Source organism: Magnolia sinica, chromosome 1, assembly GCF_029962835.1.
Source record: "Magnolia sinica isolate HGM2019 chromosome 1, MsV1, whole genome shotgun sequence".
NCBI classification, from domain to species: domain Eukaryota; kingdom Viridiplantae; phylum Streptophyta; class Magnoliopsida; order Magnoliales; family Magnoliaceae; genus Magnolia; species Magnolia sinica.
The window spans coordinates 45,688,290-45,713,508 of NC_080573.1; the positions used below are offsets into that span (position 1 = coordinate 45,688,290).

The 25,219-nt window shown below is 37.2% G+C and overlaps 1 long non-coding RNA gene across 2 annotated transcripts in view; it reads left to right on the top strand.

Moving 5' to 3' along the window:
• The window catches only part of LOC131247852 (uncharacterized), a 36,560-nt gene extending 14,713 nt beyond the window's left edge, over nt 1–21,847 (top strand). The window contains exons 2-3 of one of the 2 annotated variants that reach the window (XR_009172063.1): nt 441–602; nt 21,560–21,847. This is a non-coding gene — a long non-coding RNA (uncharacterized LOC131247852). Of the gene's footprint in view, nt 1–440; nt 603–20,681; nt 21,247–21,559 lie in introns of those variants that run through there. The other variant, XR_009172064.1, reaches the window with a different exon arrangement.
• The last annotated feature ends 3,372 nt before the right edge of the window (nt 21,848–25,219 follow it).

The following is a 25,219-nucleotide window of genomic DNA, read 5'->3' on the forward strand; positions in this document are numbered from 1 at the left end:
AAATTCAGTTTTGTTTTCTTAACAGGGTAATTGGATTTTTTTTAGCTTTTGTCTGTGCTATTGACCAATTTTCATCTTGAAATTTTCTTTTGAGTTAATTCCTCCAAATAATTCAATGGTTTTCAAGCGGTCTTTGCTCGGAATTATTTAAAGATGCCGTCAATTTGCCAAATTCCATTGGATTAAAAAAGACTCCTCTTTGATCCAGTTTTTAACTTATTTATTCCCTTGCTGGTACAGATCCTTTTCCCCTCATTTCATATTTTCCTTTTTATCTTTAGCTTTTGATTTTCCCATCCTCCCATCCAAGAAAAATGCTTTTCCTTGATAAAGAATTTTAGAATCCCCATTCTTGATTTCTTTCTTGCCTTTTCTTCTCCCAATTACTGATTTTTCCATTGTTGTTCTGATTATTATGTATCTTCTTTCTGGATTTACAGCTTGTTAGATGCCTTCAATCTCATTCTAGATGATGCTTGGAACTTCGTTGTTTTGTTTGAGAGCTACAACAACATCTACTACAACAATGCTAAAGAGAAGCTCTTCAAAAATCAATTTGTTTTTGGCACCTTCGACGCCATCGGTTACGAAGTGAAGCACAGGTATGGACATGATGATCTTTCCACCCAAAATTACTTTAGAATGCTTTTCTTTCGATTGATGGATCACGGAAAAATGGTATTTGTATGTTGGAATCTAAAATGATTTTTTCTGTTTGGTTCTTTTTATGGGATACGTATGATTATAGATTAGCATTCTTCAATGTTTAGCATGAATTGTTGCTGTTGTTTTCATCTGGGGCCAGTATTTCGCACATGTGGGTCTATCAATCAATTATTTTGATTGTTGGATGGGATTCATGTAAAACACTTGTTGTGTGTGGGGCCACCTTATTTTGCATGTGACATCTATTATTCCATCCACTTGATTGTTGGATAGTAGGGCTAGTTTTGGATATGTACGGTGAGAGAATGAGAATTATAACTTGATCAATGGAGTGGATGTTACACTCACAACATGGTGGGCCACAGGGTTTGCCTTTTTCACTTATTGCATATAACAATTATTGTAGAAGATTCTGGTCCCTTGTTGTTTGTCTATTGGGTTTCACTTTGTATGGGTGTTGTTGAGGAACTCTGTTTCATCGAATAATACGTCCTAGCCATTTAATTGGTGAAATTTTCTCTGTAAGATATATGACCATGGGCTTAGTACTATGGAGAGGACGCCATGCAAATTGACCATGGGCTTAGATAAGATAAACTGATTAATAAATTGATTAGGAAAGATGTTGAACCTCTAATGGAGATGAACACATGTAAAACTTGCATTGTTTGAATATTGGAATGATGATTTAAATAGATTATAAGACACCTTGCCATCTCCTTTCCCTTTTGCATTTTTCGTTCAATCTAATCAAATTATCGTTACTGTTTAAGCAAAAAATTGTTAAAGAAACCCAGAGGGTGAAAATATACATTAGTTTAGGAAGGCAATGGATTAGAGTCCCCAATATATAGAGAAGATGTACAAAGTCTTTCCTTAGCTAGTGGATTGATCATACTATTGCCCTCTAATATATTTTATATTACACACACACACACACATATATAATATTTAAAAATAATAAAATCCTACCCAATATATTGAGAAGATGTACAAAGTCTTCCCTAGCTAGTGAATTGATCATACTATTGCCCTCTAATATATTATATTATATTATATTACACACACACACACATATATAATTTAAAAATAATAAAATCCTACCTTACTCGTCTGTTCATTTCTTACATTTTCCTTTCCTTACCCAACCTATCGTGCCTGAGCTCCTCTCTCTCTCTCTCTCTCTCTCTCTCTCTCTCTCTCTCTCTATAGCATGCTGAGAGCTAATTGACGCATGCATGGTTGGACATCCAATGCATGCCGGGTGGCTCACGATCAATGGTAGATGTAGCGTACATTATGCATATGAAGACCATTAAAATCATAGACTCATTAGACAACCAGGAGTTTGCTATCATTGTTTCAAGCTATAGGAGTTATTTGATACTCTAGTCACCCAAAAACATGGTAGAATGAAGGATCCTTGCTACATCAATCTTTAGCCTTTTTTCAGCTGAATGCGTACTATTTTTGCATTTCTATTTTGGTATTGCCATTGATCAAGGTACACATGGCAGCCATAGTGATCGGGCCGCTGATCTGATACCTCAACCAAGTTGATGGGCTATAGGCCAAAAATTGCATTGATTGGACAAATTTCATTGTCCGTGATCGTCCCATTGAATTTTGCCAAATGATGGTTTTTATTAGGGTGGTAGATCTGTTGCCTCACTATGTGGATGGGCTATTGATAAAAAAACAACTTGATAACTCTCGTTGTCTTCTCTTATCTTGAAGGATTAAACTTGAATGTAGACTTGTTCTTCTAACAGTTCCTTTTAGAAGCCCAGTGATATGATATTTGCCACAAGCCAACCCCTTTTCTAATGGGATACGGCCTATCCACTTTGTGATCCACTAGGTACACAGTCAAAATCAGCAAATGTATGTGATCTCTCAGGTTTAATTCATTATTCAAATATTTTTATGTTTTCTCCTACTGGAAGCCCACAATATGCAGTAGTTTAGATGAGAAAAGGTAAATTACTTGTGTGTTTTTTTTTTTTTTTAAAAAAAATTTATAATTTCCTTTTAAATAACAAGAAATGGTTAACCATCCAATCCACTACTTGTGATAATTCGGATAGCGTGAGATGGAAAATAAACCAAAATTTATGTTCCACTACACCATCCTCCACCGCCCCTTTTTTTTTTTACCATCAAAATTGATAGCCATCATAATTGGTCAATCAATTTTAATTTATATACCCAGCCTAAACTTGACCCAAGTTATCAATGGATTAGGTTAGTACCCAAACCTAGGTTGGCTAGGTCTGGGTTTGGATCTTGGAGAGCCGGACCTGGATCTAATTAGGGTTGAGATACCGATTGAGTACATATGGGGTTTTTGGATCTAAGTTTGAGTTGGGTTGGGGATGATTAGGAGCATTTGGTTAGCCCTACACTATGGATGGATTAGATCACACACGTGTCATTTGACACATGCATGTTGTGTAGACAGGTTCTCTTATATGTGTATGGAATATGTTTCTTTACTAGAATAATTGCAACATATCAAATGTATATAGTTTTATAGACATGAGCTACACCAAACGAGATCGAAGATACCGATTGAGTACCTATGGGTTTTTTGGATCTAAGTTTGAGTTGGGTTGGGGACAATTAGGAGCATTTGTTTGGCCCTACACTATGGATGGATTAGACAGATCACACACACGTGTCCCTTTGACAAATGCATTATGTGTCGACAGGGTCTCTTACATGTGTATGGAATAGGTTTCTTTACTAGAATAGTTCCAGCATATCAAATGTATATAATTTTATAGACATGAGCTACACCAAACTAGACCCAAATTTAACTAAGTCAATTAAATGGACCTTACCCATACCTAACTAGGCTAGATTTTTAATCAAGTCCAAAAGATAAGACCAGATCCTGAAACCTGATCTCGTATTGGGTTCAATTTCTTGGACCTGATTGTAAACTGTAATATGCAGAATTGCAAAGGACCGTGCTATGCATAAAGTAGGAGATCAAATAACCTGAATAAATGACGTACCTGATTGGGATGCCATCTCTGTAAGCTTGATGTCGCAGTCTTCTGCACCTTACACTCTTTAGAGACGCACCAAGATGGGAATAGAAGCTTCAACATGTGTAGGCTTGGGACCCAACCTTGTTCAAGTATTTTAGAGGATTGAGGAGTTGGAAACCCATCAAAACTCCTCTCCCTTTAGGGTTCACACAAATTTGTCAATCATAGTCCAACTAGAACACTGTGCATGTGTCACAGTTGTAGCGCACCACCGGTTCCATGATTTTTGATGAATCACAACTGAGTGGTTTCCAGTGGTTCTCCCGATCACACTATCCAACCCTTAAGGTGATCTAGACCATTGATCAATAAGGCCTACCTTATAAAGTTCTTACACTGAACTCATTAACATCAGGTGATGTTCATCAGGAGCCCATCGATAGCCCTACTGATCATTTCGCAACCCGTTTGGTGGGCCCAACATGTACGCGACTCTAATTCGAGCTGAGTATAATGTGGGATTGCTAACATACACAACCCTCGTTATAGTGTTGTGCAAATCCCTCATTGCACATATGGCAACGATCGTGCCTTTTGATTTGCAACCTCACCATGTCGATGGGTTATAAGCCCAAAATTACAGTGATTGGACGGTGCTCACAATGTTCGTCCCATTAACTCTGATCAATCATTCAAAGATGGTTTTTGTGCATACCCATATATGATAGGACCAGTAGATCAATGACAATCACACTTACATAGTTGGTGGGGATTTGGTCCCAGCCCAATACAAGTCCAGTATGAGCTTGTAATACAAGGCCTATCAATCTTCAATCAACTTGATTTTGAGGTTTGCTTGACTATGGGGAATGTGCAGGAGAACCATCCCATCCATTATGTGTGCTACCTAATGTTGGTAGGGCTCTTGGGTCTCCCTCACTTGGGATGCAAAAATCAAGTTGATCCAAAACACAAGTTGGTCATACCTTAGGGAACAATTGTGAAGGGGATGCCCATCCTTTGCTTTGTGGGGCTCATCCGCCATCTAATCCATTCATCTAATGCACCTCATTCACTACGGCATAGGAACACCCTTTTGATCATTCTTTTCCAAAACTTAGGAGAGCCACACAACGTGAATGTATAGTGGTTTTAAGGATGACTTTACACTGTTCTCATATTGTGGCTTAGCCACGTGTTGGGCCGACCTTTTTTTTTAAAGGTCAAGGTTAAAAATGTTGTGGATGGGGTGGATCTTATGCGCATGAAGCTGTTATTGGTGTGCACGGCCTTTTAAATTTTGGGCCCAATTAAAATTGGGTCATTGATTCGACCTGGTCTATCTCAACCAATTGACTCAACTTGTTGCATCCCACATATACAAGGATCATGCACCGAACAACCTTCCGTTAAGGTTGTCCAACATTTGAAAATTCGGAATATATGTCATCCACAGTGTCCAATTCAATCAACGGTCTTGATTGTTAGACAATATTTAGTGAAATGCATATTGTGGAAGGGAACAACATATAACTTTTAATGTAACAAAATGCATATTAGTAGGGTGGTCAACTCATCAGGGATGAAATAGCGTTCAATTGGATAAATAGTCTTGATTGTTAGAAAATAATTAGTGAAATGCATGTCGGGAGCATGCTGTGCCGTAAAGGCCGTTACGTAAAGGTAACGGTGGCAACCGTTACACGTTACGGGGTTGTAACGGCCGTAATAGCCGTTATGGAAAAAAATGACCTGTAATTGCCGTTAACAGCATGTTACATCCCCTATAAAGGCTATAATAGCCTCGTAATGGTCTATTACGGGACATATACAGGTTTTTCATACTTATTAATCAACATTACGGTGCAGATATAGGTTTTTCAAGGGTTTTTTCAGTAAATAAATAAAAATAAAAAAGAGAGACTATGCCGTTATGCCCCGTATCGTAAAGGTAACACCTTGGCCAGGAGGAAACAACATAAAACTTTTAATGCAGCAAAATGCATATTATTAGGGTTGTTAACTCATCAGATTTCGGTTGGCTCCTGTAGTACTCGTATGAGGCCAACCAAGTTATGGTCTTCCTAGGCCGAGTTCCCTTCAAGCCTAGGTCTAGTTCTTAAAGGCCCAAGCTTAGATCTGATTGAGATTGGGTTTAGAGTTGAATTTGGGACAAATAAGAGCATTTGGGTGGTTGATCCCATAAGTTGCATGGATTAGATCACACGTCCTACTTAAACACATGGGGCTCTCTTGCATACGAGTGGCTTAGGAAACCTCATTTCTTTAAAGAATAGAGTAGTGGTATACCGTGAACTAGACCCAAGGAGAGCCCAAAGTGCTTTCTTAAGCAAACGATGGTTTAAGTGGTCACCACCATGATGTTTATGTGAAATCTATCCCGATTGCCAAGAGCTTCTTCCCATATTAGGCTCAAGGCCCAAATATCAGCCCTATAACTGATTCTAGTGGCCCACTTAAACAATGGTTTAAGTGGTCACCCCATGATGTTTATGTGAAATCTACCCCAATTGCCAGGAGCTTCTTCCTATATTAGGCTCAAGGCCCAAATATCAGCCCTATAACTGATTCAAGTGGGCTACACCAAGGAAAAGAGTTTGGAGGGTGAGTGTCACCTATACATTATTTCCAATCTTGTGGTACACTTGAATCATGAATGGATCTAGTTTTTCATCTTTATGGCTAAAATTGGGTTACTTATCAGCTGGTTGGAGAGGATTTTGAAGGTACATAATGGTGGATCCCACCCTTACTGCACAATTACCCTAATTTTTCCTAAAAGATTTTTATTGACCGGACTCAGAATGTGCAGTGAGAGCTAAGCACCCTTTACCATGGTGTGAACTACATGGGTCCCACTATGATGTATATGCTTTATCTAAGCGCTTTGGTTAGGTCTATATGACCTAATTAACAGGTTGGATGATAAATAAACATTACAGGGGGGCTTAGGAAGTTTTTAATGGTTGGCATTAAATCACCACAGTTTCCTTTGGTGTGGTTCACCAGAGATTTGGATCTGTCTCATTTTTGGGAACGTGTTCTAAAATGATCCAAAAAATGGATGGACGGTGTGGATAAAACACATGCACATAGTGGGGCCCACGGTATCATCACTGATGCTATGTGCTATGCTATGCAATCGGAGTCCTCCCAAAGTCTCTCACTATTGGCCATGGTTTTAGTGGATACCTGACCACATGGCCTACCTTGATTTATGTCTTACATCCATCTTGTTCATCTATTTTGGTAGGGCATTTTATAATATGAGCTGAAAATGCAGAAGATTCAAATCACATGTGGAACACACCACATGAAACAACTGTGATTTACCATTAAAAACTTCTAGGGCGCAATGCAATCTATTTTAGGAATCGTTCATTTGATTGGGCCTATTGACCCCATTCCAATTAACCAAGGATAGGATATCTTAAATTTCTCCACTATTTGAACCAATGTTTTTAGTAGCGTTGTAGCATAGCGTGTAGCGTACGCTACGTACCGTACTGAAAACGTTACGTAGCGTAATTCCCTGGTAGCGTGAGCTACAAGGTATGTAGCATAAGCTATGCTGCATGTAGCGTAGCGTGCATAGCGTAAGCTCCCTGAAATCTCATTTTTTTTCAAGTGTTTTTTCCATGTTAGTTAAACACCTATTTTAAAATGGTGATGACTTATACCTATGACACATGGCACTACATTAAACTAATCCGGACCATCCAAATTGTGGTCCATATAGTAGATAGAGCACTTGGATCAATCCGGACCATCAAAATTGTGGTCTATATCATGAATTTGTGATGTTTCAATAAATAAGAAAGACGTCATACTTAGAGATGTCTAAAGGCAAAGAGAGAGGGATTTTGCATGCAAATAAGTGGTTGATGATCCAGATTCATAGTCAAGAACTTATAGAAATTACACATTTTGTAAATCTTATCATATGTTCTATTATTTTAATTAAAAATATTAAGGATTGTGTAGCTTATGCTATACGCTATGTAGCTTACGCTACATGCTATAAAGGGCCAAACACCACACTATACGCTATTTAAAACACTGATTTGAACAACCTCCCTCAAGCTAAAAAATGCCGAGAAAGGAGCACCAAGTAGAGGAAGTTGACTTGTAATAAAGGAAGAGATGGTCAACAGATTGCGTCCTTCAAATTTAGAAGCATTATTTACTACACTTTTTCCCTCTCGTTTTGTTAATTATTTAGTCTAATATTGCGAAGGATGATGGATTTTTTACTTGGTGAATGTAAGAAGCTAAATTCACAGAAGTTCTAAAAGAATTCTAAGAGATTGATGAAATCTGCTTCCTTGTATAGATCCCTTTGTTTATCAAGTATGAGGTTTGAGTAACGATTTTTCTGAGCGTATCAACCAATCCCAAAAATGATAAGATATGTGGCGTATTGAACATACAAACCTATCTTGGTAAAAAAAAACTTTTCGCACAAAAAATCTTTAAAAAATATTGGGAAAATAAGGGAAAGTTTAAAAAAAATGTTGAAATTAAGTGAACCCAACTAAAAAAAATGTTAAAATTAAGTAGAACCGACCCAAACCCGTTTTTAGTAATCTAATTGGTTGACGTGATACATCCCTGGGTAGATGTTGAATTGTAATTTTTCACATGTAAGGGACTGGTACATGAATCATCCACAGTGGACCATTTTCAATTATCTAAAGTGTTAATACTTCCCAGCCCATTTGGAATGCTACAAATTGATCATATGATTGGGTTTATTTTAATAGTCCAAATTGATTATATGATTGGACTCATTTTAATTATCTAAGTCGTTCTTAATGATTGGGCCTACATTTTGTTATCCAAATCGTTAATTTTGTAGGTTGCCTGTTATTATTATAAAATTCAAATCTCTGCCGCATTCAGCTTCTCCTCCGAGTGTCTTCTTTCCCCTCCCTCAATCGATCTCGAAGCATCTTCTTTCCCCTCCCAAGTCCCAACAACCCCCACTCGATCTCCTCTTGCCCCCCATGAAACACTTGATCTCTCTCCTCTCTGTAATGGCGATGATGATGATGTGATCTGGTTCGTTAGTCTACATTTTCATGGCATTCAAACCCCGAAAACAACCACTAGGTCATCTCTCTCTAGTCGAATGTTCTTTAATCTCCTATTCTTCGATGTGTGATTCAATAATTTTTGGGGCAGATGGATGTATTGTCTCTCTTCTTTTGATTTGATCTATTGATCGGCCTCTGGAAAATTGATTCTCCATTTGAATTCTGCTACAAATATGGTCTTTGGATACGTTTTATAATGCGATCAATGGTATCATGAATTCTTTTTCAAAAAAGGGTAGTTTGGTCCTTTTTTGAGGATATCAAGTTTTTTTTATCGAGAATTCATTAGCATGTTGGATTTGGTGATCTAGGGCTTGGATAGTTTTAGTTTAGTGTTACTCTTTCTAACAATCGTTTTGGTTTTTTCGTTATGATTTGTAGAGATTGTTCATGAGGACATTATGGATTGGAATTGGTTCTAATAAGGGTTTTGATATGTTCATTGAGGGCAACCTTTTTGAAAAGGTGATTTTTTTCCTTATTATGTATAGGATATCGGTGAATGTATTGAGTTTTAGATAAGGAATTCTTTATAGGTTTTTGGATTGGTTTTAGTCAAGAATCCTCCATGGGTTCAGATGGATTTGATAAGAATTCTTTAAAATATGGTATTATGGTCCCTTTATGGTCCCCTTGCAGGGATTGGTTATGAGGATATTGAGCCCCAACTTGGGAGGGAATTCATTAACCCTTTTATCTTTGGTTGTTGAAGGATTTTGATAGCTTTACTTCATGGAATTCTTTCGGAAAATAGGGAATGGGTCTCCTCTCTTTTTATTATTTTTTTCTTTTTATCGTTCTTTTTTGTTTCCTTCCTCTAGAGATCTGCAGTGAGGAAATTTGATTTTCTTATTTGAAATTTGTTATGAATGATTCAATCATTTCTTTCCTTTCTTTGTGGAGCCTTCCTTTCCAGTCTTACAACTCATACCTCATAGGAAGCTTGCTACATTTCAGTCCACTTATTTCTACATGTTTTTGTTCAATGTTGGAAGTTGGCATGGGATATGGAAGCATGCCCATGGTTCAAAGTATTGTCCAGTATGACTTGGTATTGTTATATTCATATTGGTTTTGGTGAGAACCGGTCTGAGTCAGATCACCTATCAACTTTGTCTCTTTATTTTAGAATTTGAATTGTGCTGCTACAGGTAATTTGCCGTCTGGTCCTAATCCTTAAAAATCTGTCTTTTGGTGGTAGCACAAGCAACATCTCATGCATTTAAGGAAATTATTAGTCTTGAGTGATCCGATCCCTCTGATTTTTCATTTTTCACTTGAATTGGATTTTTTTCAGCTCTTGTTTGTGCTATTGACCGATTTTTCCTTAATCGTTTTCCTTTTGCAATCCACCTACATGTTTCCATCTTGAAATTTTCTTTTAAATTAATTTCCCCAAAGAATTCAACAGTTTTCAAGCGGTCTTTACACAAAATTCTTCAAAGATGCTGTCAATTTTTGCCAGATTCGAATGGATTAAAAAAAAAAAAAAAGACTCCTCTTTGATCCAGTTTTCAACTTCTTTATTTGAACAAAAGAAAGTGTTTTTTTGTTTCCTGCTGGTACAGATCCTCCTCCTCCCCTCATTTCATCTTTTCCTGTCTGTCTTTAGCTTTTGATTTTCCCATCCTCACACAAAGAAAAAATGCTTTTCCCTTGCTACAGAATTATAGAATCCCCATTCTTGATTTCTTTCTCGCTTTTCCTTTTCTCTTAATTGCTGATTATTTCATTGTTGTTCTGATTATTATGTGTCTTCTTTATGGATTTACAACTTTTTAGTTGCCTTCAATCTCATTCTAAATGATGCTTGGAACCTCATTGTTCAGTTTGAGAGTTGCAACAACATCTACAACAACAATATTAAAGAGAAGCTTTTGAAAAATCGAATTGTTTTTGGCACCTCCAACTCCAATTAACCAAGGATATCTTAATTTTCTCCACTATTTGAACAACCCCACTCAAGCTAAAAAATGCCGAGAAAGGAGCACCAAGTAGAGGAAGTTGACTTTGTAATAAAGGAAGAGATGGTCAACAGATTTTGTACTTCAACTTTAGATGCATTATCAGAAAAGCTTGTTACTACACTTTTTCCCTCTTGTTTTGTTAATTATTTAGTCTAATATTGCGAAGGATGATGGATTCTTACTTAAAATTTTCCCTTATTTTCCCAATATTTTTTGAAGATTTTTTGTGCAAAAAGTTTTTTTTACCAATACAGGTTTGTATGTTCAATACGCCACATATCTCATCATTTTTGGGATTGGTTGATACGCGCAAAACAGTTACTCAAAACCTCATACTTGATAAACAAAAGGGATCTATACAAGGAAGCAGATTTCCTTGGCGTATTGAACATACAAACCTGTATTGGTAAAAAAAACTTTTGCACAAAAAGTCTTCAAAAAATATTGGGAAAATAAGGGAAAATTTTTAAAAATGTTGAAATTAAGTGAACCCAACTAAAAAAATGTTAAAATTAAGTAGAACCGACCCAAACCCATTTTTAGTAATCTAATTGGTTGACGTGATACATCCCCACGGTAGATGTTGAATTGTAATTTTTCACATGTAAGAGACTGGTACATGAATCATCCACGATGGACCATTTTCAATTATCTAAATTGTTAATACTTCCCAGCCCATTTAGAATGCTACAAATTGATCATATTAACGAGTATTTGATATGGTTGGGCCATTCCAAGTGATTCAAATCGTTCATTTGATTGGGCCTGTTGTAAGTGATCTGAACCCTTTGTATCATTGTGGCATTTTTGGTGATCTAAACCCTTCATTTGATTGAGGTCAATTTAATGATCTGAACCAATATATGCTAAGGCCTGTGTTCGCTAATCAATTCCGTTGGTTATTAATACCCCTCATTGGATGTGGTAAGGTAAAAAAAATTGTTAGTGGAGCAATCTTGACATAGAATATTTCTCTCTTTTGTAGTTGAGTGTGGAGCATAGTTATTTTTCTTGACTAATTGTTCATCTGGCTAGCCTATATTCAATGATCCAAATCGTTAATATGGCATGGTTAGTTTATGGTTGATCCAAACTTGTCACATGATTTGCTAGTTTTCGGTGATGCAAACCTTTGACATGCTTGGGCCATTTCAATTGATTTGAACCGTTAATATGATTGGGCTTATACTTAGTGATCCAACACATCATATGATTGGGGTTGCTTTTAGTGATATATGCTCTAAATATCATTGATGTCGTTTTTGGTGATACAACACGTACACTGATACTGCCTTTAAATTGTTCATTCTGATGGATGTTTTCAAATGGAGGCTAATTTCAATGAATGAGATGTATGAAGAGATACATGAATATATCCATAAGGTCTACCAAAAATTCCAATAGGTGAAACAATATGTACAATGATAGTGCCCTTTTATTGTTAATGGGGAAAAACCCTTTAACTACAACTCCTAACTTCAAGAAACTATTATCATGAAAGAAATATCTTTGATAACGTTTGAGGCAAATGACCTTAGATGGTGATTATGAGCCTCTACCTTGGAATAGGAAGTCGTCAAAATTTATGTAAGATATTAAATAAATAGGTGAGGATTTACTGATAAAGGGTTGTAAAATCAAAGAAACTATGGGAGAAATAATCATTTACCACGTCTATTCTTTTTTGTATGGTTATACAGAGCTCCACCAAGGGCGGTGGCATTCGCTTGACTTGTGGGAAGAAAGAGGGTACTGACAATCAATAATGATCCCTTATCCTTCCTAACATATGTATAATTTGTATGGGAGATGCGGAGTCAATTAATCACCTGATCATTCACTGCATGTTTGCTTGAAAGGTGTGGGACTACTTTCTCAATGCTCTTCATACAAGCTTAAGTGAAACCGAATTTTGTACTGGACCTTCTATAGCTTGGCATTCAAGAGGGGCGAGAAAGTGGGGAAAGCTTTGTGGAAATTGTTTTTTTTATTTTTTTATTTTTATTTTTTATTTTTATCGGAGATATTTTCTTAATAGAAGATCTTCGCATGTTGTGGTCGTTAGGGAAATTTAATTTAATTTTTGGGTTGGGCTTCTTATGTAAAGGTAGTTAATCTTGCTAATCTCTCATTTGTTTTTCAATTGTAGAGGTAGGTTGTTTTGTTTTGCACATTTTATGTGCTTTTAATGAAGCTCTCTCTCAAAAAGTTTTTTTTTTATTTTTTTATTTTTTTATTTTTAAATGCAAGTTGAAATGATCCATAATGATCCATAGCTAAATTCTTTTGTTGGTTTTAAATTTTACTTAGACAAAAAATACAAAATGAAAAACAAGAAGGACAAAAAGAAATAAAGAAGAAAACTAAAAAAGTAAAAACGTAAGTCTAAACAAAAGATGGTTATTGAGCAAGATTTCAAGTAGGTGAAAACTAAATAATGTCCCAATTTTTTTCTTAGAATGACCTTCTATCAATCAATGAAACTCCATATACAGATTAACTTTCTGGTCTCTAAAAAATGCATTATTTGAAATTACCACTTATGAATGATATTTTTGTTCGAGGCAAACCAATCTTCATGCTAAGGGTCTTTCTTGTTTTAGGATACTCTTGATCTTAGTAGGGTTTGACAGTTTACACATATAGCTAATTACACCCTAAACGCACAATACATAACTTCACTAAATGTCGAATATCAATCACCTCCAATAAAAGGATAGTCAAATCCATACTCAAGGATGAGCCTATCCCAATAAATTTTTTTCTCCTTTTACTTGGAGCTTTAAAAGATGTAAGGTTTCACTTCCTAAAACCCGTCATGATTATGAGAAAATAGCTTTTGTCGTGGGTTTGCTCCCCACAGACTTGAGTTCGATTCCCCTCCATGTGGATTACTTGCATGAGTTTGTGCAAATGGCTTTGGCCATAGGTTTGCTCCACATAGACGCCGGTATGATTCTCCTCCTTGTGGATTACACATCACAAGTTTGGGTGAACGGCTTTGGTCGTGGGTTTGCTCCTCATAGACATAAGTTTGAGTCCCTCCCCGTGAATTACCCGATGCACTTGGTTGGTGGGTTATTGTATGTATCAGCAGGGAATGGTTACACCTTAAAGGGTGGGGACACCTGTCGTTATAAAAAAAAATTCTCAAAACCGGTCACTAGTTTAGGCGAATGGCTTTGGTCGTGGGTTTGCTTCCCACATACACGACTTCGATTCCCCTCTCCGTGGATTGCTAGTCATGAGTTTAGTTGAATGGCTTTGGTTGTGGGTTTACTTCACAAAAACACAAGTTCAATTCCCCTCCTGTGGATTGCCCATCACGAGTTTGGGCAGACGACTTTGGTCATGGGTTTGCTCCCCACAGACACGAGTTCGACTCTCATCCTTGTGGATTACACGATGCACGTGGTGTATCAAGGATTATTTTTAATCCTCACATCTTAAGCCTGTGCCCATCCATTCCTTTCAAGCTTGATCGTGCCCCTATAGGCGTAAGCTCATGATGCTTAACAACTGAGTTTGATTCCCTCCTTGTGGATTACTAGATGCATGTGGTTGGCGGGTGTTTACGTGCATCCACAAGGAATGGTCTCGCCTTAAAGGGTTGGCGGGTGGTTACGCGCATCCACAGGGAATGGTCTCGCCTTAAAGGGTTGGGAACGTCCTATTGTTATAAAAATAAAACTTCCCTAAACCCATCACGAGGTTGGACAAATGGCTTTGGTCATGGGTTGACTCCTCATAGACATGAGTAAGATTCCCCTCTCCGTGGATTATACCCAGTCACAAGTTTGGGAACTTCGGTCGTGGGTTTACTCCCCACAGACACGAGTTCGATTCCCCTCATCGTTGATTACCCGTCACAAGTTTGGGCGAACGACTTTGATCTTGGGTTTGCTCCCCACAGATACGAGTTCGATTTCTCTCCTCGTGGATTACCTGTCACGAGACTGGGCAAACGCCTTTGGTCGTGGGTTTGCTCCCTACAGACACGAGTTCGATTACCCTCCTCGTGGATTACCCGTCACGAGTTTGGGTGTATGGCTTTGGTCGTGGGTTTGCTCCCCACAGACACGAGTTCGATTCCCCTCCTCGTGGATTGCTCGTCACGAGTTTGGGCAAACAACTTTTGTCATGGGTTTGCTCCCCACAGATATGAGTTTGATTCCCATCCCCGTTGATTACCCGATGCACGTGGTTGGCGGGTGATGTGTGCATCCACAGGGAAATAAATTCACCTTAAAGGGGCAGAGACACCCTATTGTTACATAAAAAAATTCCAAAACCTGTCACGAGTTTGGGCGAACGGCTTTGGTCGTGGGTTTGCTCCCTACAGACATGAGTTCGATTCCCCTCCTCGTGGATTACCTGTCACGAGTTTGGGCAAATGCCTTTGGTCATGGTTTTGCAACCTACAATCACGAGTTTGATTCCCCTCCATGTGGATTACCCGTCATGAGTTTAGGTGTTACGGCTTTGGTCGTGGGTTTGCTCCCAACAGACCCGAGTTCGATTCCCCTCCCCACGGATTACCTAATGCACGTGGTTGATGGGTGATTGCGTGCATCCATAGGGAATAGTCTCGCCTTAAAGGGACAGGGACACCATGTTGTTATTAAAAAGATTCCCAAATTTACAAGTATGGTGTTTCTCATCATTGCTATAGCAAAATTATAAGGGCAAGAAAGAGTACTAAAGAGAAAAAACAAAATACTTGAAGGAGCTAAGAAAATGAAGAGAGCTTAACGGGGTATTTTTAGATGTTGTACTTTACATAGAGCTTAACCTTCAAGAGAGCTAAGAAAATGTCTTACTTTTCAAACAATGGAATCCAATGGTTTGTTGGTTATTTCACATCATAATGATTATTTTTTTGGCCAATTAACCTGAAGGACGTCTAGTTCTAATAGTAAGGGTGCTTTTCTGAACTCCTTCGAAAGTTATCTTTTTTATAAGACCTTAGGTTTCATTTGTAGTGAAAGAGCTTAAGAGTGTTGCAGAAAGTTGTTTGTCTCAGCTGAAGACTCTCTAAATCTTAACATCAATTTCGTCATCACTCCTCACTAATGGTGCGCTAAAATCATCCTATAACTTTTATCACCTAGTAATTGCTTTTATATAGTAAGAGTACTTTTCTGAACTCCTCACTAATGGTGCGTTAAAATCTCATCAAGAAATATTTTTGATTTCAAGGTCGAATCAAGACCACAACCAATCTAACTTCGATGGTGTCACTTTGCTATGTAAACTATTTGTGCACATGGTGGCAATCATGCTCTTGTCAAGCAATTGTTCTTTTTTTGAATGAAGATCAATTTATGTTCCGTTTAAAATGTTTTTTTTTTTTTTTTCGTGCGCTCGTGTTTTTGATGTTTTTGAAACAACTAACACCCTACGACTTATCACTGAGCAATTGCTTCTATATCGATTGTGCACGTGTATCATTTTTGCTTGTTTGACCCAAATATTGATTAAAACCAGCACCATTAGAGTCTTTGATTCTTATGGGGTGTTTTCAAATATTGGACTTTACATAGAGCTTAACTTTCAAGAGAGCTTAGAAAATATTTTACTATTGAAACTATGGAATTTAATTGTTTGCTGGTTTTTTCACATCGCAATGTTTTTTTTTTTTTCTAGCCAATTAACATGAGGGACATCTAGTTCAAATAATAAGGGTACTTCTCTAAACTCTTTTGAAAGTTATTCTCTTTGTAAATTCGAGCATTTGAAAGTAAGACCATGACTAATCTAACTTTGATAGTGTCACCTTACTGCATAAACTTTTTACTTTTTGTACAAATGGTGACACTCCTCTTCTTATGGAATATCTTGTTTTTCAAATTAGGATAATTTTCTTTTCCACTTAAATTATTTTTTTTCGGGCCCCTTCATGCTCTTAATGCCTGTGAAACTAACATCACGACTATGATCACCCATTCATGGTCAGATGTTATCTTCAACAATTGCTCATACTACAACTTATCACTAAGCAATTGATCTGTATGGTCTTTGCTTATCTGACACAAATTGAAGAAGAAACAACATTGTCGGAGGTTTTGACACTTCCGGAGTGTTTTCAAATGCATATTGTACATAGATCTTACCTCTTAAGATAGCTTAGAGAGTATCGTACTTTTGAAACTATGGAACTCGAATGGAGTTTTGGTTATTTCACATCCTATTGTTGTTATTTTTATTATCCAATTAACCATAAGGATGTCTAGTTCAAAATGGGTACTTTTTCTAAACTCCTCTGGAAGTTTCTCTATGAGAAGTCCTTAAGCAAAAGGCATTGCATTCATTTTTGTTCTTGAATCTTTATCCTATCAAGCGTCGAGGAGTGGTAATCCACGAAAGAATTGGTGTATATGAAAACACCACTAATGAATGCTCCGTTTGTGGGAAATGGTTAAGTGGGCATGAAAATATTAAAATGCGTACCTTGGAATAGAGACCACTTGTGTTGGACGTGCACACTATAAAATAAAGAAATAAAAAAAAGGACTACAAGATATTAATCGAATTGATCCCTTTGGCCTTAGTTACTGTAAGGCACTGCTGGAAAACTTCTCTTAGTGACAACACTCAGATTTTTCATTGAGAATAATGGTGAAAAATGTAGCAAGTAACTTCATCTAAGAATTCGTCTTCAGACAACACGGTCAAAATGTCATCTGAATGTCTAGTTAGAAACCTTTTTTTTTCTTTCATTTTATACGTACTATTGATACATCTAACATATTTCTGTTTGTCACAATAGTTTTTCTACACCTTATTAATATGAAGAAGTGGTAGTATTGATGTCTCTAACATATTTCTGTTCATCACAATAGATTTTCTATACCTTATTAATGTGAAGAAGTGGTTTAACAGCTGGCTGCACCTATTTAAAGTTACCAAGCTAGCAGTTATTCCTACTCCAATATGCATTTCGCTGTATTGGTTCTCCTTTCTACTAGTTAAAACGTAGAAAAGTAACAAGTTAAAAAGCTTTAAAAAAACTTATTTAGGTAAGTATCTTTTAGCATATAAGTTACTTTTACAATGATGCTTACCAAAATAACTCAAGTGAAAAAGGAAACTAAAACATAGGAAAGTAACAAGTTACAACGTAGAAAAGTAACAAGTTAAAAAGCTGTAAAAAAACTTATTTAGGTAAGTATCTTTTAGCACATAAGTTACTTTACCCTACAGCTGGTTGTTATAGCTGCGGCATGCCTTTCTTCTTCTTCTTCTTCTTCTTCTCCTTCTCCTTTCCTCCTCCTCCTCCTCCTCCTCCTCTCTCTCTCTCTCTCTCTCTCTCTCTCTCTCTCAGAATAAGGAAAAAAAGAGAGTCAAACTTCTCTTATCAGATAGCACTGCATTCTCCTATCTCATTTTTAAAAAAAAACTGGTAATGGCAGTAGTCTACTAGTTTTCGAGTGAGGATTTACACTATCAAGCCAGAGGAACAATTGTTTTGTGCAGTTTTTTGTTTTTCAGAAATTGATTAGAGCAAGAGACCTTTGTTATTCTAAGCATCCAATAATGAAGTTTGCTTCGATAATGGCAGAGGACATTGATATAGTAAGTACTGCTTGATTTTTAGATCATTGACGTATAGAATGGATTATTTTCATGAAGTTGTAGTTGTTTCTTTGTGGCTCCCTTTTGATATCTCTTGAGATTTTTCATGTTGGAAAAAAGAAAATTATCAAATGTCACACACACCAATTATTTTCAAGCAGAAGAACCATGTTAACAAATTAAATAATTGTCAGAGCATGTTTATGAAAACACTACATTTGCTACCAATGAATGGTGTCTTTTCGAGTAAGAAGTCTTGCATGGTTATCCAATATTATAATTTTATGGAATCTTGTATTCAAGTGGTCAAGTATGTGTTTAGATGCCTTGAATGGTGTTGAGTAGTTCTGTTAAGGAAATACTGTTGAGATCATTTACAGCAGAGTTGAATGGGTATACTTTAATAGTCTAGTTGAGTTGCTAACCTTGAAAGACCATGCCTGATGCCTATACTTGCTAACTCATTTATAATTTCCTTGTTGTTTGTAGATGTTGCATAGGAAGAATGGTGATATGAATCTGAACTCCTCTTGGAAAAGGAGTTAAAAAAAAGGAAATAGCTGAGTAAAAAAAAGGAATTAGTTGCTCTCTCTCTCTCTCTCTCTCTCTCTCTCTCTCTCTCTCTCTCTCTCTCTCTCATGCATATATCCATGATCCCCTGTTTATTAGTTGGTGAACTTCCACACTAGTGATGCATTTTCTATGACTTGCATGTTATGTGAAAGCATGAATCTAGAGCATTTGGCATCCATTGAGTTCCAATAATTTGTTTCCAATTGGGTATTGAACTTTTTAGATGTTGAATTACGTCATCTTTGGAAGATCAATAGCATGTAATATTTGCTTGGATGAAGCAGTCTGCTATTACTGTCATTTACTCTAAGCACCAAACACTATGGGATTTTGGTTTTGTTTGCAGCTACTGAAGATAACCTTGTGCTTTTGCCATTTAAAGTGCAGAAAAAGGAGTAATGATTACTTCTTTTGCTGAAGAAGATATTTGTAAAATTCAAATGGATGATGTGGGACCAAAACACTTTCCTGTCAATATCAACGAGACTAGAACAAGATTCAAAGTCTAGTCTTGTCAATATTGACAGGAGATAATTAATGTGTGGTTTCTGCATTTTGAGCTCCATCAACAGCCCAGTCATTTGATTGGGTTGGGTTGAGGCGCAGATTCAAACGTTAGGACCCAACTGCACATCTGGGGAAATTCCTATTTTTATTGATTAGAAAATCCACTTGGATCGTTAGACGGACCTATGGCAAAACAAAAGTTCTATCTTTGGCTAGATCCAACTAAATTCAGATTTTAAGATTCAATACTTCATGTTTGTGATGGATGGCCATAATCAATGCTATATTAACCTTATTTCTTTCTTGTGTTTATGATGTAGAAGGCTGATATTTTATTTGTTGTTTTTAAGATTGCATAAATCTGTCCCTTTCAAATACCATGCTCATTTGAGGTTGGATTAGGCCGTCCTACATCAATTTTTGGTAATTCGGGTTGGCTTGGGATTAATCACATGTATTTTGGTTAAGGTTTCATTTGCTTGAAAATCTTTAACATGCTCTCTAGTTTCTTTGTAAGGCAATGATGCTTTCATAATGATTGTTCTTGCTAAAACTTCAGTTTCTTTCTTCTTCTTTATTATTATTATAAATGTTTTCGATATCTTGCATAAAGTCCAAGCAAAAGAAATGGTTGGCATATGACATGCTTCCTCGGTACTTGCTTTTATGGCCTTTATGTGGCCTTTCAATCTCACATGCTATTTGAGCATAGATCTTCTAGTGAAGGAAGCTTACAAAGTCTCCTCCACAGCCCCAAAATCTTTACTTCACGTAGACTAGCAAAAGTTTTAAGATCGACTGTCCACCAGACATCAACCTTCCTTTCACCCTGATTTGATGAGGCTTGTCGTGGCAGAGGTTTGTATTGAAAATACTCGCATGACAACATTATCCCATTCCCATCTAATGCTAATATTGTCTCAAATTAACAGAGAAAGGGAGAGAGGCTAAAAACATGATATTTTCTCTCTTTAAGGATTAGATGGCTGATACAAGTTTGTCTTTTCAAAAATACTCAATAAATAGTTTGCCTTTCCAAAATAATCAAAAGATAGACACAATTAATTTTTTTTAATAGTTTTATGGATTGTGATGATCTAATATGCTGATTCAATTTGATATAAACCGAGTATATAACCTAAACTGACACAATAATGGTAACTAATGTATATTCTATTTTGGGTAAGCTGATTTTATTTTCAGTTTTATGGTCAGTATGCTCGTTTGTAGATCAATCAATACAGGCATTTCTGGTTATGAAACTTTTATTCGTCCTGTAGATATTCATACTTCAATTGAAACTTTTAAGATTAACCTGCGTAGCTGATCTTTATGCAACTTTGATATGGATGTCCTGCCCTGGCGAGTAGTTTATTTTGTCCATAATACACAGTGACAGTGAAGATGTTCTCTGGCAAGCATGACACAAAAAGAGCTTAATATGTTTACCGGTGAGTGCATGATTTTGTTTTCAGTTCTTATCTAATAAATTATTTTGATTTTTACAACCAATGTGGCTTGGCTATTTCCAGCACAATGAAATTGGCCTTTCAGTAATATTCTACAGATACAATGGTATTCCCTTATCAACTTTGTTTTTAACAGTATTTCCAGTCTTCCTTTAGAGTCATAGATTCTGCTCAATTTTTATCCTTGGATTCAAGTCTTAGTGTGGGGAAGAAAATGTGGATCTTTTCTCTTTTGCTATGGAACACTTCCTAACATTCATGTGCCCGAACATGCACAAGAGAGGTATGCACAACCACATTCAGTCACAGGCATGCATGTGCCCGTACATGCACAATAGAGGCATGCACAGCCACATTCAGCCACAGGCATGCATGTGCCATGCCTGCAGCTGCCCTTTTTTTTTAAAAAAAAAAAAAAACTATTTGGCTGTACACACACAACGCATGCATAAACAACAGTTAACCCCTCAAAAGTTATCCAAGTTCAGTCGTATTTTCCTTGAAGATGCTTGTATGTGGTGCGATGCATAGGGATTGCATGGTGCAAGTGGCAAACATGGGCTAATCAGGACTGTTGATCTAGTGGGCCATTGTGTGGATCAACTATGCCAAAAATATCGGTGATTGAAGGCTTCGACCATCCAATTGTTGTGAGTTTTAATCTATTGTTCTAACCGTTCCAGCTGCAGGTCACTTGCCAGATGGATTTAACAGTGCACTCCTGTTGTGAAGGATCCATAAAAGGCAACCTCTAGGGCTGAAAAGAAAGTCCATATGCCTACCTCTTGCTAACTCCGAAACCTTAACAAAAAGGATCCATAAATGTAACCATGATTGTCAACATGACTCCGGATACATTTGGTCACCACAATGAGAAGGAAGGTTAACTGCAATCTGGCATTGTTTTCTTGAATATAAAAATCTCTCCCTGTTGATCTATTAACGTTTTGATTGGAAACTGGTATATCTTTCTAAAATTTGCCTCTTTCCTCTCCTTTGAAACTATTCAATACATTGTCAAGGCCTAATTTCATTGGAATTCCTCTTCATTTTTATTTTTTTCTGGTCTAATCACTCCTATCTAATGCATTTAGTTTCTATTTACCATCATCTAAGGCTATTCAAGCAATTGAACTGTAAATCTGAGTTGTGCAACTAATTACACACCAATAATTGTTCATTCTCTTCCAACTACATTTCTTTATAGGTCCATCCCTATCAGATCATGTGGGTTTGTATCTTTTTCTCTACATTACTAACATCTCTGAGCACCAACCCAACCCAACCTGCCCGATTTTCAGCCCTAATATTGTCCAACGTGGACAGTGGGGACACCCCACCCTATGTTTATAGTATGTATGCAGTGGGCTCCATAGTGGTGAGGGGCCACCACTGACGCGATCTCTCTCTCTCTCTCTCTCTCTCTCTCTCTCTCTCTCTCTCTCATATAGGGGGCCAAAAAGTGGGCCTCGATGTGAGAGCGTGCACCCCACCTTGTGGGGTCCACCATGATATTTTTATGTCATCTCACTTGTTCAGATCTAGAAGAAGGAAAAGTATATATGCCAGCGTGATCCAGAACTTCTGTGGGCCCCGCCATGGGGGCCCACTATAATGTTATTTGTTATCCAACTTGTTGACGACGTCTCGCATACCTAGGGTGGGTGCCTCGCACCACCCTAGCTAAATCACACCTTTTGGTCAAATGACCTTTACGTCACTTGAGCAGTTTTCCAAACTGCATAAGAGAGTAGATGCCTCACCTAAGACAGTGAGGCCCTTAGCATGGGGGCACCTTAATCAAGGTATCCCAAATCGGTTACGTATCGGCCGTAACGGCCGATACGTAACGGTAACGGTGGGACCCGTTATGCGATACGGCGCCGTATCGGCCGATGTCCCATTTTGTACCCGTAACAGTGAAAAAAAAAAAAAAAAAGAAAAAAACTTTCCTTTCTTCTTCTTCTTCTTCTTCTCGAGCAGCTGCGGCTGCGGCTGCAGCTGCGCCCTGCTGAGTGCTGCGGCTTCTTCCTCTTCCTCTTCTTCTTCTTCCTCTCTCTCTCTCTCTCTCTCTCTCTCTCTCTCAATCTCTTCTTTCCCCCTTTCCCTCTTGTTTTCTTTTCTCTTCTTTCCCTCTTTTTATCTTTTCGTTTCCCTCTCTCCATTTTTTTTAATTTGCAGCGGCTAGCTGCTACTGTTGTAGGTACGTGTCACGCAAAGACGAGCGCTGACAGTCCTCGAGCTCCGAGTTGTACGAACGGTTCAAAGGAGATCAAAGTTATTTGGGCTCCACAGTGATGTATTTATTACATCTACACCGTTCATCTATTTTCAGAGATCATTTTAGAACACCACCCAAAAAATGAATTATATCCAGAGATCATCTGGACCAAAAATAGCAACAGAGATAATGATTTTCACGGTTAAATAATTTGTAGGGCGCAGGGTAATGTTTATTTTCCATATCTGATCAAATCCGAGTGGGCCCACTATGATGTATATTTTTTATCTATATCGTCCATCCATTTTGCCACGTCATTTTAGGTCAGGATTCAAAAAATTAATAATATCCAAATCTCAGGTGGACCACACCATAGAAAATAGTGGTTATAGAATGCTCACCATTAAAATTTGCTTAAAGTCCACTGTAATGTTTATTATCAATCTAACCTATTAATTGGGTCACATTGACGTGGATGAAGGGAAAACACACATGTCAGCTTGATCTAAAACTTTTCTAGCCCCAATAAATTTTAACGGTGAACATTTAATTATTGTTGTTTTTTATGGTGTAATCCACCTGAGCTTTGGATGTGCCTCATTTTTGGGCTCATGCCCTAAAATTATTTGGCAAAATGGATGGACGGTGTGGATATAACACATTCATCACGGGTGGGGCCCAAAAAACTTTGACACGTGTGCTGCACTTTACATCTGAGTCCCTCCTAATTCAAGCTTTAAAAAATTGTACACGAGACATATATTAACTTAAAATTTGACAATTAAATTATGGACTGCAATTGCTAACTCACAATGCCAAAATCAAATTATTTGAATAGTTTTAATTGTTAATTTGTGAGCTTTTATTTTTTTAAATAGGGCCTTTTGATTTTTATTTTTATTTTATGATTCATTATCCAATAAATGTCCACCAATTTATAAGTGGGATAATGACAATAAATAACATGAATTTGAGGCTGATTTGGAGAATAGATTGGTCCTCCAAGTCAGCCCCAAATTGGCAACGCCATCTACCTGAATTTTATTTCATTTTTTTTAAAGAACTATGGGGAGAAATGATATTAAGTTGTTAAGTATATAAATTACATATTTAAAAAAATTAAATATATGAATTTTGTAGTCAAATTCAAGTTACCTGGTTAAAAAATTAATCAGACAGTCCGATACAACTTCTCACCAAAGAGTGGACTGTTACACCATCATAAACATGTTCCAATTTATAAATGAATGCATATTTGGAATGCTTAGAATATTCCGGATTTAATCCATATTTTTTCATATTTTTTTGGCAAAAAAAAAAAATTTGCACCATTACGGGCCGTTACGCCCTCGTATCGCCGTTACGCCCCTGTATCCGTATCAGTTTCGGAGGGCACCGTTACGCCAACCGATACCGATACGGGACACCTTGACCTTAATATATGTATTCTATATCTAATTTTCCATATCATTTTAGGGTCTGAGACCAAAAATGACGATCCAAATCGCAGGTGAACCATAGTATAGGAAAAAATGGTAATTAAACGTTTTAGTATTAAAAACTTCCTAATAAGGACCACTGCAATGTTTCTCTAATATGTATTTGTCATCCAACTTGTTGATGCAGGTAAAAAACAAATAACAGCTTGATCCAAAACTTTCATGTCCCATTTATGATCAATCACCATTGTTTCCTATGATATGTTCAATCAGAGAGTTGGATCCACTTCATTTTTGGGTTCATGCCGTAAAATGATCTGGCAAAACGGATGGACGACCTGGATGTAGAATACATATATCAATTGTGTGGTACCTAATTGTTTTCATGGATTTCACATAATCATTACACCGAGTCTTGTAAAAAAGATCAACGTCTCTCTCTCCCGACTGTTTTTCCCTTGGTCGCGTAGTTTCCCTATCCACTACAGATGACTTTTTTTGTTTTTTGGGAAGAGTTGTCATTCGTGAAGGAACTTGGAGCCAAATTTCAAGTTCATCCCAACCTATCCGGCAGGAGCCGGATGAGTTTTTTAACTTTTAGCGGTTGAGATTTCATAGCGCACAAGGATCCATCTCTAGTAAATGTTGCTTGGATAGTAATTATTTCAAAGATAAAAGGAGTTGTCATC